Raw genomic sequence first — 15712 nt, forward strand, 5'->3', positions numbered from 1 at the left:
TTGGTATGAATTCCATCCCCTCCCCCTACTGCCACCATGATCGAGTGGGTTTCCTGCTGGGCAAGAGAACCCCAGCAGCCAAAGGGTACAAGATGCGCCATTTGCAGAGTTGTGAGGAACATGAGGAAGAGGTCACTCTGAAGTTGCAAACCCACCTGGGGGCTGTGCAGTGGGAGCTCTGCATGGGCCCTTCAGAGAATGAGTAAGTGAGCTTTGTGGGGGCAGGTGGGATCCAGAAATTGAACCCTTTCAAACGGAGGAAACTTTGCCCCTCAGGGAGAGAGAAGCAATAGCAACCAGGACAAGGAGAACAGCCTTACTGAAGACAGTCTAGGAAAGGGACTAGTACAGGGCAGCAAGCTCAGCAGGAGGGAGGGGGTGTGAGAGGGCAGCCCCCTCTGCCCTGGCCTGGGAGACTCCTGTCCTGCCTGCTCTTGGTGGAGCAGGAGGGCATGGTGCTAATAAAATGTGAGATGTAGCTTGCTTTTTTTAAATAAATATTTTAATGTTTTAATGATTTCTGAGAGAGAGAGAGAGAGAGAGACAGCGTGAGCAGGGGAGGGTCAGAGAGAGAGAGGGAGACACAGAATCTGAAGCAGGCTCAAGGCTCTGAGCTAGCTGCCTGCACAGAGGCTGATGCGGGGCTCGAACCCACAAACCGTGAGATCATGACCTGAGCCGAAGTCGGACGCTTAACCGACTGAGCCACCCAGGCACCCCGAGATGTAGCTTTTAAGAAGAGGACTAAATCCTCAAGAACCAGCATAAGACTATTCTAATACCCAAGACAGGTTAGAAATACAGTTGACCCTTGAACAACACAGGGGTTAGGGACACAGATTCTCCTACCTGATTGAAAATCTGCATAGAACTTTTGACTCTCCCAAACTTTACTAATAGCCTACTGTTGACCAATAACATAAAGTCAGCTAACAAACATTTTGTATGTCATATGTATTATACACTATATTCTTACAATATTTTGTTCTTTCTTTTTTTTTCTTTTTGATTTGGTATTTCTAGGCTATGCAGTTCATCTTTGAGTTTTTTCAAATTGCCACATTTTTTCAATATATTTATTGAAAGATATCTGCATATATGTGGACCTGCATAGTTCAAACCTGTGTTGTTCAAAGGTCAACTGTACAGAGAACCAAACTGAGTTTTCCTTAGGGAACTGATGACATAGCAGAGGAGGGGGCTTCAGAGAGCAGAACTGGATGTTAGTTCTTGGGAAAAATAAGACCATTTCATGTCTATACCCTAAAGAGTAGAGGCTCTCAACAACTGGTCACAGGCACTCTCATTAAAACGTTAGAGCAGAGAGTTGCTCGTCTCTCTACTCCCAAATGCACTAGAGCAGTGTACTATGTGTGAAAGGCAGGTATAGGAGTCTAGGGCAATCCCTGCGTACAAAGCAGGAATAGCTTCACTGAAGTTCTTCCCCATGGTGGATAAGTGAACTATAATATATCTTTTTATTTCCTCATTGCTGGTCTTGAGTCTCTGTTTTGATTTTAATTTTCAGGAATCCTAATATCTAATTATTTACCTATTTCTTTTCTATTGTAAGATCAAAAAGGAAGGCTGTTGTAAAGATATTGTAAGATGTTGAATGATAATTTTCTCTAAGTTGTTACAAGTTCTTCAAAAGTGGAATAGGTTATGAACACATAAGCCAACAACAACAATAGCAACAACAAAGACAAAATTCTATTGTGTGCCTTTGTACCAGCCACCTAAATTCTTTGCACTCCAGTGTTCTCAGCTGTCAGAATGGGTGGTAATTATATATGGAGTTTGCAGGTTGTTAAGGTTAAGCAAGATGAAGGGGAAATTTAAAAAAAAAAACCCTGTCAAATGCTATTCAAATATAACCTATCATTATTCTTATAATAAGTATTTGTTGAGTCGTACTGCACAGAGATCAAGAGATAGAGTTAATAAGAACAGAAATCATGTGATATTGCCATGGTGTAGGCACAGTGGTAAACATTAAAGTTGGAGAAGTCATTTGCACTTAATATTCTGGAATGCAAATCACAGCCAATATGACCAAAGACACTTTGAGAGGGCAGAGATCTTTGAGGTGATCTAAGCAAATTTTCAGACAACACCCTGGTGAAGTGGAAATAGTGAGGCTGAGTGCCCAGGGTCCATATCCCAGCCCTGTTACCAAAGCAGCCTTAATTAGTGTTAATTATTGGGCAGAAGTCTTGGTAAGATTTCATCTGAAATAGTATCCAGCCACTGGCTCCTTACACAAAAGTTCAGAGCGTGCTGAGATTTGCTGACAGTCATGAACTTAATCAGGGGAAGGCCAGATATTGAACCAAGTCTCCTGCCCATTGACTACTCTTCACATCATATGATACCGCTTTCCTCGGCCTTTGGCCAAGGCAAGATAGGCACAAACTTTGGCAAAAATAGAACATTTTTAAAAAAAATTTTTTAATGTTTTATTTATTTCTGAGAGAGAGACAGCATGAGCAGGGGAGAGTCAGAGAGAGAGGGAGACACAGAATCTGAAACAGGCTCCAGGCTCTGAGCTGGCTGTCAGCACAGAGCCCGATGCAGGGCTTGACGCCATGAGATCATGACCTGAACCGAAGTTGGATGCCCAACCGATGAGCCACCCAGCCGCCCCCCCAAAATAGATCATTTTTAGGGGAAGTAGACTGTCTTTTAAACAGAACATGGGTACAAAAGACAAGAATTCAGAGTAGCACCTAGTGGGAGGACTGTCTTAGGAACCTGGGTTCACAAATAGAATTATATTAATTTCATGCATACAAGGGATTTTCCAGGGACTCAGTTCTAGACGGCTGCCACTCACAACCAAGACAAATTAGATTTGCCAAAATTAATAGAAAGCAACATGAATTATTTGATTCAGTCACATTAGCTGCCAAATATTTCTTCGGTGTCTTGGATGAACATAGAAGTAGAGACGGACATGAATAAGAAAAAATGGCCAAGAGGTGGTCCCTGTGCATGAGAGAAGTAAGAGGCATTTAAGAGTTATGTCCAAGAGATACTTTTAGTTATTGTTAGAATGAACTTGCCTCTTTGTAAGTGAATCAAATAGTTTTCTAATGGATGGCAGGCAGTAAGTATCTTGAGGAAGGGAACTTCTGTCTGATTCTCAAAAAGATCTTTATGGGCTACTGTGGTCCTATGACCCACAAGATGTAGGAAGTAGAGTTACTCTGAAGAATCACCCAGAAATAGAGTGGGGATGGGTGGTCATGGCCACTAACACTTCTCTCTCTTGCCCATCTACCTCATGGCCTCCTAGTGGGTTTATCTGCCATATGAGTCTGATCCCTTTCCTGATCTGCATTCATAATGATCTTCCAGTAAAAAAAAAAAGTCCAGTACTGTTATTAGCAGACCTAACAGGTCCAGTGGCTTTGTTCTCTTGCCTCTGAGATCAAAATCCTGCATTCAGATTACAAAGTTCCAAGACTTGGGCCCAAAGTCCTGATCGCAGACCCCCATACTGAAATCACCCCAATCTTTGCTCTGAACTCATTGTACACACTGAGTCCCATTTTCAGAGCTTTGGAGCGTACCCCACTCTCACACCTTGAGGTTTCCACACACACTGCTTCTTTAGTTTGGAGATGTCCTCTTTTCCTCCTGCAATTCCTCCTCATTGCTTTCTTGGAGAAAAAAATTCCCTGATCTCAAATCCAGATTATTTTGGTGTTCTCATCATCCCATGTACATCTAGTTTCATGACATTAATATTTTATTGTGCTAACTTGTGTCACCGTATAATTAAATGCCATTATATCCATAGACACCTTCTAAGGGGCTGGGCCTTATTCGGATGAAGAGCCCTTTGGTTCTGTGGGGTGTCTTGGGTTTGGATAATCAGAGTTAGAATTGGGGCTGAGTTATATTTAGGGATGGAATAATTTGAATTGTTCTGCATAAAAAATACAAGAGGAGTTTTTGATTGGCTTAATTCTGGAAAGATTTGAATTATTCTGTATAAAATATAAGAGAAGGTTTTCATCGGCTTATCTTTTACTGAGCACTTACTATGCATGAACCAGGCCTGGTCTAAGGGTCTTCCATGTATTAACTCATTTAATTTCACGACATCACTCTCATTGAGGTACCATAATTATCCCTATTTTATAAGGAAGCAAAATCTTTCCTAAGGTTTCATAAGTAATGAGTGATGTATTTGGAATATTGTCCGTAGGGGGAAAGGGCACAGAAGAGACAGAGATAGTCAAGGAGACAGGCAGTGGGGAAGAGATACTTGAAAGCTATTCTATATGGGGGAGACCAGATGAAGCTGCTGAGGTGCCAAGGGGCTATATTTTAAGAAGTGGAATTTCTAACCACTGATTTTGGTCTCATTTATTCATTCTTTAGCAATTTTATTAAGCATCTACTACATGCTAGGCGCTGCTCTCAGATCTGGTGCTTGGAGGTAGTGGGGAGGGAGCCTTGCTCATAAACTGATAATCAGGTAGAAACCTGGAGAAATAAAGGGGGAAAGTCATGGATATTTATGGGGAAGGTGATTTAGAGAGAACCAAAGGTGTAAAGACCCTGAGTGGGAGTGTGTTTGCTGCTTCTGAGGAAACTTCTGGTAGCTATTGTGTCTATAGCAGGATAGGGAGGGTGAGAATGCTAGAGATGAGGTCAGTAAGGAAGTGAGGGTTGTGAACAGGTAGCCACCTTGGGCTTTTATGCTGAGTGAGACAGGAAAGTGGAGAGTTTTGAGCAGACTAGGACTTGACCTGATTCAGATTTTAAAAGGATCACTTTGGATGCTGCACGAAGAGTGGGCTTTAGAGGCAAGTGGGAAACCAATTAGGAGGTTGTTGAAATAATCCAAGTGAGAGATGATGTCAACTTGGAGGCGGTGAGAAGTGGTCAAATTCTAGCCATATTTGGAAGATGGAGTTGTCAGTGTTGCTGCGATGTATTTCTCATCTCTCAAAACCCCCATTAAGTCTCACTCACTCACTAAAGCAGAGCTACGAATGGTACACGTGTGTGTATCTATGTGTGTGTGTAAAGTAAGGAAGAGGACTGAGTCTCATGTCTAGTGAGAATGTGATACGGAATAGAACATATAGCAAATAGTGAAAAGTTTCCTAAACCAAACTAATTCATCAGAAGAGGATGCTCAGATCCAGACATAGAATAAATAAGTAAGGACTTGGCAATTCTTGGACTCCTGAGGAGGACATTGGACTTTCCAAAATACAAGAAATGGGGTTCAATGAGTTATTTTTTTTCCAAATTTTATTTAAATTATAGTTACTTAATAGCAGTGCAATATTGGTTTCAGGAGTAGATAGAATTCAGTGGTTCATCACTTACATACAACACCCAGTGTGCATCATTACCAGTACCCTCCTTGGTACCTACCCATCACCCATCTGGATCTCCTACCCACCTCCCTCCATCAACCCTCAGTTTGTCAAGAGTCTCTCAAAGTTTGTTTTCATTTCTCTTTTTCTTCCATTCCATATATTCATCGGTTTTGTTTCTTAAATTCCACAAATGAGTGAAATCATATGGTATTTGTCTTTCTCTTACTGACTTATTTTGCTTAGCATAATACACTTTAGATTTCCATCCATGTCATTGCAAATAGCAAGATTTCATTCTTTCAGTTTTTAAATTTTTAAATGTTTTTATTTCTTTATTTTGAGAGAGAGACAGAGACAGAGAGAGACAGAGAGAGAGAGACCGAGAGTGAGCGCTGGGGAGAGGCAGAGAAGGAGGGAGAGAGAATCCCAAGCAGGCTCTGAGCTGGTAGCCGGGCTCGATGTGGGGCTCGATCTCACAAACCGTGAGATCAAGACCTGAGCTAAAATCAAGAGTCAGATGGTTAACTGACTGTGCCACCTAGGTGGTCCAAAATTTCATTTTTTTTGATGGCTGAGTAATATTCCATTGTATATATGTATATCACATCTTCTCTATCCATTCATCAGTCAACATACTCAATGAATTGTTAAATGGCAGAATGATGCCAAGCAAAATATAGACTAATTCTGTTTCTACCTTGCTCACTAGGTGGTGAGTTTCATGAACACTGGGGTTGGGTTGTGCTCCTGTTATTTGTCATTGTGTACCTAATGGCTGGCACATAGTAGATACCCAACAAATATTCCTTGGAGAAAGGAAATGAATAGCTTCCATGTCCAAGAGAGGCTAATGTTCTATAGTCCCTGTTGATGCAAACGCAAGACTTTGGCTCTTCCTTAAGAAATGCAGACCAGATCTCAATCGGCCAAAGGTAGAAGTCAGTATTCAGGTTTTTTCAACCACCCTTCTCATCAGCAGCAGTTTCAAACACTTTGTCTACATATGTGAGAGGCATCTGTGGGGAAGAGTGAGGCCCACAGAGGGACAGGAAGTTGAAACAGGTGATGGGGAGAACCCTCGACCATGTTGCAGCAAGACCATGTTGGGGGTACTTCCTCTTTCTTCCACTTATTAGCTGAGTGCACTTAAGCAAATATTTTACTCTCTAAACTGAAACATGAAAGGGCAAGTGATTTCTAAAAACTAGGGCTTATTGGGAGAACACCTCATGAAGACTCTATGAATTCAGTGAGACCATGCTTGTGAATATGCTTTGAAAACTTCGAAGCACAGCACATGTGCATTTATAATTGAGCTTATAACATCTTTGGTGAAGATAGAATCATAGAATGCATTCGATTGTGCTATATGTTAACATAAAGAATAAATGCTTTAGCAGAGGCCTACACGTGCTCATTTTTCTATCCCAGACAGGCTATTGTATGGGTCCTTGTCATCATGCCCTGTGTTCTTTGGGGTATGCTAGCCACAGGTAGGTGCCTGGCAGTACCAGAGAATCCACTGCTCATTCTTAGCTTTTGCTCCCTTCTGGACTTAAAGCATATTATGGAATTACTGTAAGCCAACGAGTCTCCATCTGTAAATGAGGGATAAAATTTGCCAGCTGTCTCCTAACCTCCCTGGGAGGAACTAGGGTTTAATAAGATAATGAACATTATTCTCTCCATATGCACTCTACACCCTGGGCTCCCATGGTCTTCAAAAGGCTCTCCATAGGCATACATGCAGATTCTAAAATCAAATTCAGATGGTCCTACGGCAAGCCGCTGAGACTCATGTCAATGACTATTCATCACAAATTAATATTAATATCCATTAGTTAATGTTTTCTATTAGCGATTGTACAATTAATCAGGAACAATATGTCACAAGGCAGAGCCAGCTGTAGGTGGATAATTGGAAGGTAGATGGTTGGCTTTCAGTAGCCATCACATCACTTCTGCTCGTCTTTTGGAAACTTCCCATCCATTCTTTGCTTCTTTTCTCTGGCCATTAACCCTAATCATTGAATCCACATAAAGGTACTAGGAAATAACAGAAATATTCTCAGGGCGTAAAGAAAAGTTGCATTTTGAAAGAAGATTGCAGGAGGAAGACAAGGCATAAAATAAATAAAACCAATTAGTCATTAACGATAATGAAAAAAAAAACCAGTAACAATAGCAGCTCTCACTTATTATACTGCGAAGAATGAGGACCCTCAGAAATGGTCCATGACTTCAGAAGCTAACCTTTTCCTTGGATTCACCAAAAATAAGCCTACGGAAGTGAAGGGACTATGCTATAAATAACAACACAACATTCAAAGAGCTGCAGAAGGAGACTTAACAAGGGCAAGTGCAGACTTTTGGCTTAGATTGGCTGTGTTTGAAATACAGTTCTGCCACTTGTTAGCCTCGTGATCTTAGCCAAGTTATTTAGCCTCTGTTGCTGTAGTTTCCTCACCTGTAAAATGGAGAGAGTAATTATTCCTATTACCCAGGACTCGCTTTGAGGATTTTATGAAATAATATAAGCCAAGTACTTAAACTACCCCTGTACACATAATGATGAAACAACAAACGATGATGCAGTATGAATTGTAAATCCTACTGTGGACACACTAAGGACAACAGTAGTTCAGAAGAGGAAGTCAACATCATCTGATGGAAAAGGTAGAATCTGAGCTGGATATGACCCATGAATGACTCTTAGAAAGGAGTGGAACATTCTAGAATGGGGGTCATTGGTTACGATGTGAGTATCCAGGAAGGGGTGCGGAGTATCATACCCAGAAACCAGACAAAAGGGCCTTGGTGCTTGTGTTAGTTCCTTAGGGTGATGAAGCCGGCAATGATATGTGGAGGAGGGGGAATGGGGAGAAATTTTTAGCAGCAAGTGAAGTTAAGAAGAGAAATTTTAGGCATCAATGAGAAAGAAATTTGGGGTCCCAAGGAACACCTTAAGCCTGTTTATGCATAATGCAGGTCCTTTCAGTAGACTTCCTTCCCATCCTAAGAGCTAAATGTGAAGGGAAAATGCTAATGACCTCCCCAGAATACAGGACTAATGGTGTGCAGAGTTATAGGTAGAATTACTCAGTGCAAGTGCCTGCAGAATTTCTCAGGGAAAAGTTGCATTGCTCGTGCACATGCTTGATGATAGTAAAAATGGGACATGCTTTACTTAAAATCAGATATGTCCTTCGTGAGCTGTGGAGTTTTCCCTTCATGGTAAGTTGTACATTTGCAGCTTGTCAGGACTTGCCTGCTATCTTTTGAATATTCAGCTATCAACCTTTAGCGTGGAATTAGTAGCGCTTTAATTTCCTGACAACACCTAAATTAAGGTAAGAGTTCTAAATACTTTATTAATAATGTACACTCTAATTAATAGAAATTACTTTTCCGGCATGTATTATTAAAGGATGTGTTCTAACACGCCTTTTTATGTTTTCCAATTTACTTGCTTAGAAAACTGGTTGCTCTTTCTACATCTTACCCGAAACTATTCTTGATCAATTCTGTACAGTATTGACGGAGAAGTCTCTGGATTTGAGAAGCAAGCCTTCCTCGGTTCTCTCTGGCTCTCTGTTGAAATGATTTTTTTTATTGGAATAAGTTCTTTCATAAAGATGCTTAAGGTCGGACACTTTGGACCTAAAATTTTATTCTCCAAATGATGAGTTCTTTATGCTTTTCACTGTGGCTCTATAATTCCTTATATGAGGAGGAAAATTGGAACTTTCAGTCTTTTTTTTTTTAATTTTTATTTATTTCTAAGAGAGAGAGAGACAGCGTGAGTAGGGGAGGGTCAGAGAGAGAGGGAGACACAGACTCTGAAATAGGCTCCAGGCTCTGAGCTGGCAGTCAGCACAGAGCCCGACGCGGGGCTCGAACCCACGAACCGCGAGATCATGACCTAAGCGAAAGTCGGACACTTAACCGACTAAGCCACCCAGGCGCCCCGGATCTTTCAGTCTTAAACTTGATTTTTTTTCTTTAATTGATAGGATGCCTATTGCCTTTTCTTTTCCCCGAGTAGAAAGTCTTAGACCTCAACATTCCTGACACAGCTTTGTTGTTTAATGTGGAATTAGCTCCGGCTCTGACTCAGTGGGAAGGTAAAATGAGAAGATAGGTGACATTTCCTTTCAGAGAGACACCAGAATGCCTTAAACTCCGCTGAGTTCAAATTCAGACCTTGACACGCTTCCTCAATGTGAGGCAGGGGACAAAGTACTTAGACTCTGTCTCTTCATTTCCTCATCTGTCGAAGAGGGATGGCTCTGACTGTTCACAGGGTTGTTGCAAAGATCAAAAGAGTCGATATGTACGGAAGACTTAGATCAAAGCTTAGCACAGAGTAAATACTCAACAGACCCTATCAATAGTTACTTCTCAGGAGCCCCCATTCCCGCCTCTCTCCCCAGCTCAGAGGACCTGTGTCCCGATGCTCACAGTGAGGCCGGGTAGGCACTGCTGATAATTTTACCAATTAAGTTTCCACGTAATTCATGCCACGTAATACTTGCAGAGAGCCTGCTGGGCTGTCGTGACTTGGTGGCACATGGCTCACACGGTTGAGGGAGCGGGGCAAGAAGTGAGCAAAGAGGAGCCCTCCAGTGCCTCCTGCACAAGGTTCATTCCCTGAACCTATGTCTGTTTCACTAATAGGCAGAGCTTTCGAAAGTAATGAACCCCAAGCTATGGAGAGTCTGTACTGTCTTCGACTCCACAAACCTCCTGTCGGTCCACTAAGATGTGACTCCTTGATGCCTCCCTCTTCCCTGCCTTATGTCCGGATGTTCAGCAGATTCTACCTCCAGTAACTGTCCAATCATTCTTGCCCAGGGAAGTGCGGGGAGCTGTAAGAGAGATTAGATTCAGTGCATATTGTTATTTTTTCCCCCAATAATTAACAGAGGACTTCTTCTTCCTCCCTTTTTTTTCCCAGAAGGATGTTTTGAATTCCAAGGCTAAGGCTTGCCAAGTGCTCTTGGTATCATGGGACCGAAGATGAATTTCTCTCAAGGGACCCGAAGAGGCCATCGGTGCAATTTATTTCTGTCTCAATGCTCAGTAATAGATGTGACCTGGTGTCTCACAAGGCTCTCCTAACACCCGTGGCCCTGGATGTGAAGAGTTAAATATTCCACTCCTCTGTAGAGAGATGTGGATACCTTGACATTCAGTTCCCAACCTAATCCTTTCTAAATCAGATTAGTCCATCCCATCGCTGACAGTTCACTGACGAGTGCATTCCTCAAAGAGAATCTCATCTGAGATGCAGAGCACTCACTGCAGTTTTATAGTATCAGGGTAGTAATTCATGCCTGGAGTAATAAAGAAACTCATTAAATGTAGAATCTCAGCTCTTGCTTTGTACTTAGACCTCCCAGCAGTTTAACTTATGCATGAGTCCAAATACTTTAAGGGATAATATAAAAATTATCTACTATTCTCTCATATCTAAAATTGTGCATTTGTTTCCCTTCACTACATTGCTAACATAACTAGGAAACAATATATTACCCTAATTACATGTTATTTATTAGAAAGGAAGCAAATAAGTCATTTGGAGACAAATCCCCATAGTTATTCATGGAATTGCTTTAGATGACAAAGATAGAGTAAAGCCGGCAGTCTTTCATTATATTTATTACACACTCTTTGTGCTAATGAACAATCACGGGCTTCACTGAAATAATGGTCTCAGCTCCAAGTTGTACGGAATGCTATATGGGCCATATTTATCAAGACCAAGTCAGGGCTTGGCTTGTCCTTTGTGTCTTTGCTTTCCATTGAAGGAAGAGGGTGGAAGACAAAAGTAGCTTGGATGATTTTTATAAATACAATGGAAACCAGTTAGCAGATTGAAAGAGAAAGTCTCCATGCAACCTCCCACAGCAGTTCACTCTTGAAAAAAATATCATCCCATATGAGTACCGAGTAGGGTCACTCTTTACCTTGAGGTAACAGGGATATATATATGCACACACAAATATGTCTACCTATGAATTTTAAATTTGCATGACAAAGTTTCTAAGATTTTACTAAGATACTTTAAATATTCATTTGCTTCTCCCAGAAATGGGGGTGGGGTAAAAAACTAATACAGCCTTTTATTTTAAAGTGGAAAACAAAACAAAACAAAATTCTGAAAACCTAACGTGAAGAATGATGGGGACTTTCTTTTTTTTAAATTTTATTTAAATCCAAGTTAGTTAATACATAGTGTAATAATGGTTTCAGGAGTAGGATTTAGTGATTCATCACTTTTGTATAACACCCAGTGCTCATTCCGACAAGTGCCCTCCTTTTTTATTTATTTATTTATTTATTTATTTATTTATTTATTTATTTATTTATTTATTCATTCATTCATTCGTTTATTCTTTTATAGTTTATTGTCAAGTTGGTTTCCATATAACACCCAGTGCTCATCCCAAAAAGTGCCCTCCTCCGTGCCCATCACCCCCTTTCCCCTCTTCCCCACCCCCATCAGTCCTCAGTTTGTTTTCAATATTCAAGAGTCTCCCATGGTCTGCCTCCCTCCCTCTCCCCAACTATTTTTTCCCCTTCTCCTCCTCCATGGTCCTCTGTTAAGATTCTCCTGTTCCACTTATAAGTGAAAACGTATGGTATCTTTCCTTGGTATCTGTACCAACGATATCAATGGTATTCTCTTCCTGACTTATTTTGCTCAGCATAACACCCTCGAGTTCCATCCACATTGCTACAAATGGCCAGATATGATTCTTTCTCATTGCCATGTAGAGTTCCATTGTACAGCTAAATCACATCTTCTTGAACCATTCATCAGTTGATGGTTTAGGCTCTTTCCATGATTTAGCTTTTGTTGAAAGTGCTGCTATGAACATTGGGGTACATGTGCCCTTATGCATCAGCACTCATGTATCCACAAGTGCCCTCCTTATTCCCATGATGGGGACTTTCTTTAAGCTCTTGGTTTTCTAGACACTGTTAACTCCTCCTTGCCAGAAGAGTTGGAATAAGAGGAGAAAATTCTCTAGAGGAGAAAAATTTCAAAGAAGATATGAGCAAATGAAACAGTTTTCTCTGCATATATGTATATATTATTATTATTATATATATATTTTAATCAAGGCTCGTGCTGCCTCTTCAGGAAAAGAAAATCTTCAGTATGAAGGCAAGGGGTGAACCATTGTGTCCATGTGTGTTTTCAAGCAAGCTGCCCAAGGTTGTGGTAGCTTCAGGGGAAAAACATTCTGCGTTCTCTTCTTTTGGAACAATTGAGTCAACATGTTAGCACTTAGAAATGCTGCCTCATGGATAGTACCAGTACTCTATTTGCAGATTAAACCACAGATAACAAAAGAGCACAAAAAACCTAGGAGGGAATGATGCCAAAAAAGTCAGCCGGGACCATCTCTCCTTTTGAATTAGCAGTTACCCTTCAGTTGCTTTTTATTCAAACATTTGTCTAGTCCTCTTCAGAGCTGTTTAGTGCACTCTCTCCTGCATAGGGATATACAGGAGGATTTCCCATCCCAGATCAGACCATTGGTGCATGTAGCTGGTATGCTAACATTGGCAACCTTCCAGTAATGAGGCATCAGCAAGGCAAACTGACAACAAAGCTTGTTGCCAAGTATGTGAGGCTGTGAACAGGGTTAAGCTTGAGGGTGGTGTCGGTGGGGGTAGGGGTAGTAGGAAAGAGATGGGGGGACAGGGCAGGGGGTGGGGAGTGAACAGCTTAGGGGTAGACATACAATTCTGCTGCTGAGGAACTGACTTACCCGTTCCTCCTCTAAATCCCTCTAAGCTTTTCGCAGAGATCAAAACAAGTGAGTTTATTAAATATCTATTTGGGAGAACTTGTCCCTGAGTTGTGAGCAAAGAGAGGGAGTGAACCTGGGTTGGTTCTGCACATGCTGCTAGAAGGGTAAATCCTGCTAAATCTTTCCCATGTCTTTAATCTGTGGTCCCTCAGCAACATGTTTTATAGTCTTGAGGTGAGCTACACGTCACTAAGATGACCATGCCACCCGGTTTGGTTGTAAGTCCTGTTCACACCTGTTGTCCTGGGGCAACTTTTAATGGCAACACTTCTTTGTTCTCAGAAGTGTCCTAGTTTGGAAAAAAAATCACATGGTCACCCTGATGATAGTCTAGAACTCAGCTTCAGGCCACTGGGTGTCCTTCCTAATTAGGTTTTAGGCTCCTAGAAATACCCATTTCTTCTCTGTCTTATGGGGCATTTTAAAGAAGTCTCCAAAAAAAAAAATTACCCTATTCTGATGAAGTATTTTATTGGTAAAAATTCTAAGAACGCAACTTGCAGAGATTAGGAACCTACTGTTTCAGAGTAATGAGGCCAGAACCAGAAGACTGGTCCATGTGTGATGTACTGGCAGGCATAACTTGAGGTTGGTTGTTTTCCCTTTGCTTTATTATCTTTTTTAACTTTTGAGCAATGCCAAGGGTACACTTGAGATCACAGGTCCATGACAGAACAAGTAAATGCGACTCCTGCTGTGTCCTTTGCTTCTCTGGGAGGTACATTCAAAGTGTGTTGGTCTTGACAGCTAATGCAGAGTGAGGGATCCATAAGGGCAGAGGATTCCAGAACTGTGAGCTTGCCCAGTCCTAGATAGGTAGTCCTAGACTTATATTTAAGGCTGATGTGAGGGTAGGAGGTTGGAAGGAAATGTATACAGGGCTATATCTACCCTTCCTAATACCCAGATGCTAGGCAAATATTTTTCTTTTCGAGACACAACTAGGTTGCTTATTATTTCTGAGAGTCATTTCTTATTGTGCTGTCAAGCCTAATTGGGATTCCAAAGCCATAGGATTATCACATAAGAGAAACTCTAATTTTTGGTCTATGGAAAATAACTTCTGGCAGATTTTAATTGGGATAAACTCATCAGACAGATTTAGGGTGGGTCTCATGATCGGAGGCCTACTCGGGTCAGGCAGATAATATATAAAAAGAGAAGGCAAAGTTAAACATAGCCTCTTGGTCTAACACTTTTTTTTTTTTTTCTGTTCTCGAGTCTTTATTTCATAGAAATAATATAGTAAAACATCTATGGACTGTTTAGGTTTCCTTTTAGAAAACACAAACTTATAGTAAGTGGAAGATAACCTGGGATCCCTGTTTGGGGAAGAAGAGAGAATATACTGGAACTATAAAGAATGGAGGTTACATGACCCATCAGAAAGGGGGCAGACAGGCTCAGCTTTAGCCATCTGTTAACCTGTGGAAACAAGGTCCCTTGTGACAGAATTTCTAGTTTGTTTTTCAAGAAAAACAAAAATCTGTTTTTTCATAAAAATTACCTGCATACCACTGGGACTGGAGTTGTCTTTTACACTCTTCAGGGTCTTTTTAGGATCACCATTCGCCCATATTCCCTTACCATCATTCCCTTCCAAATGTGTTCTTTATTTCTTTTTAATGTTTATTTATTTATTTTTGAGAGATACGGTGAGCAGGGGAGGAGTAGAGAGAGAGGGAGAGAGAGAATCCCAAGTAGTCTCCGGGCTCATGGCACAGAGCCCTACACAGGGCTCAATCTCATGAACCGGTGAGATCATGCCCTGGGCTGAAATTAAGAGTCAGACACCCAAGCGAATGAACCAAAAGGCACCCCTTTTGAAGCACAAGCCAGAGGATTATCTTATCCATTTCTCTGTTATCCCCCCTGGTCACTCCCTTCATTTACTAAAGGAAGATGCTGGCCCATGCCTAAGATCCATGTCACCATTACACTCATGCAGCATTCTGGGAAGTTACACACTGATGTGGATGGCCCATCCAACACTCTGGCTTCTCGGTTCCTTGGTCTACTCAAATTCCATGAGATTTCTTCCACTCCACCTTAGTCACTCACTTTCATGGTCATTCCCTCTACCTTGTCAGTGCTACTTCTTCAGTTCCACACACCCCACTCTTTGGCTGGCACTTCCTGTTTTCCAGGTTATTCTCTCTAATAATCAGACTCCACTTCCTCAAAGTTATCACAACTACCAATTCATGGATACGTGTTCCTGCAAAGCATATATATAATGGTCCATTATAATAGTCACTCTGTTGCATACATCCTCATCTCCTTGACTCACTCACCCCATCCTACTCCACCAGTTGAAAAATCAACCTGAAAAATTCAATTTTATACCTGCTGTGCACCTGAATCAACCAGATGAATGTGGCTGAAGACAAACACATAATCATGTAGAATGGTCTCACTTAACATTCATCTCTTTAAACATGAAATGTATTCTTTGAGTTGTCATTTCTCTGTCAATTCACTTCCACTATCCCCAAAATACAGTTGGCATCTACTCTTTTCTCTTCAAACCTCCAAGACTTC

This window comes from Crocuta crocuta, unplaced genomic scaffold (genome assembly GCF_008692635.1).
Source record: "Crocuta crocuta isolate KB4526 unplaced genomic scaffold, BGI_CrCroc_1.0 scaffold41, whole genome shotgun sequence".
Classification (NCBI taxonomy): Eukaryota; Metazoa; Chordata; class Mammalia; order Carnivora; family Hyaenidae; genus Crocuta; species Crocuta crocuta.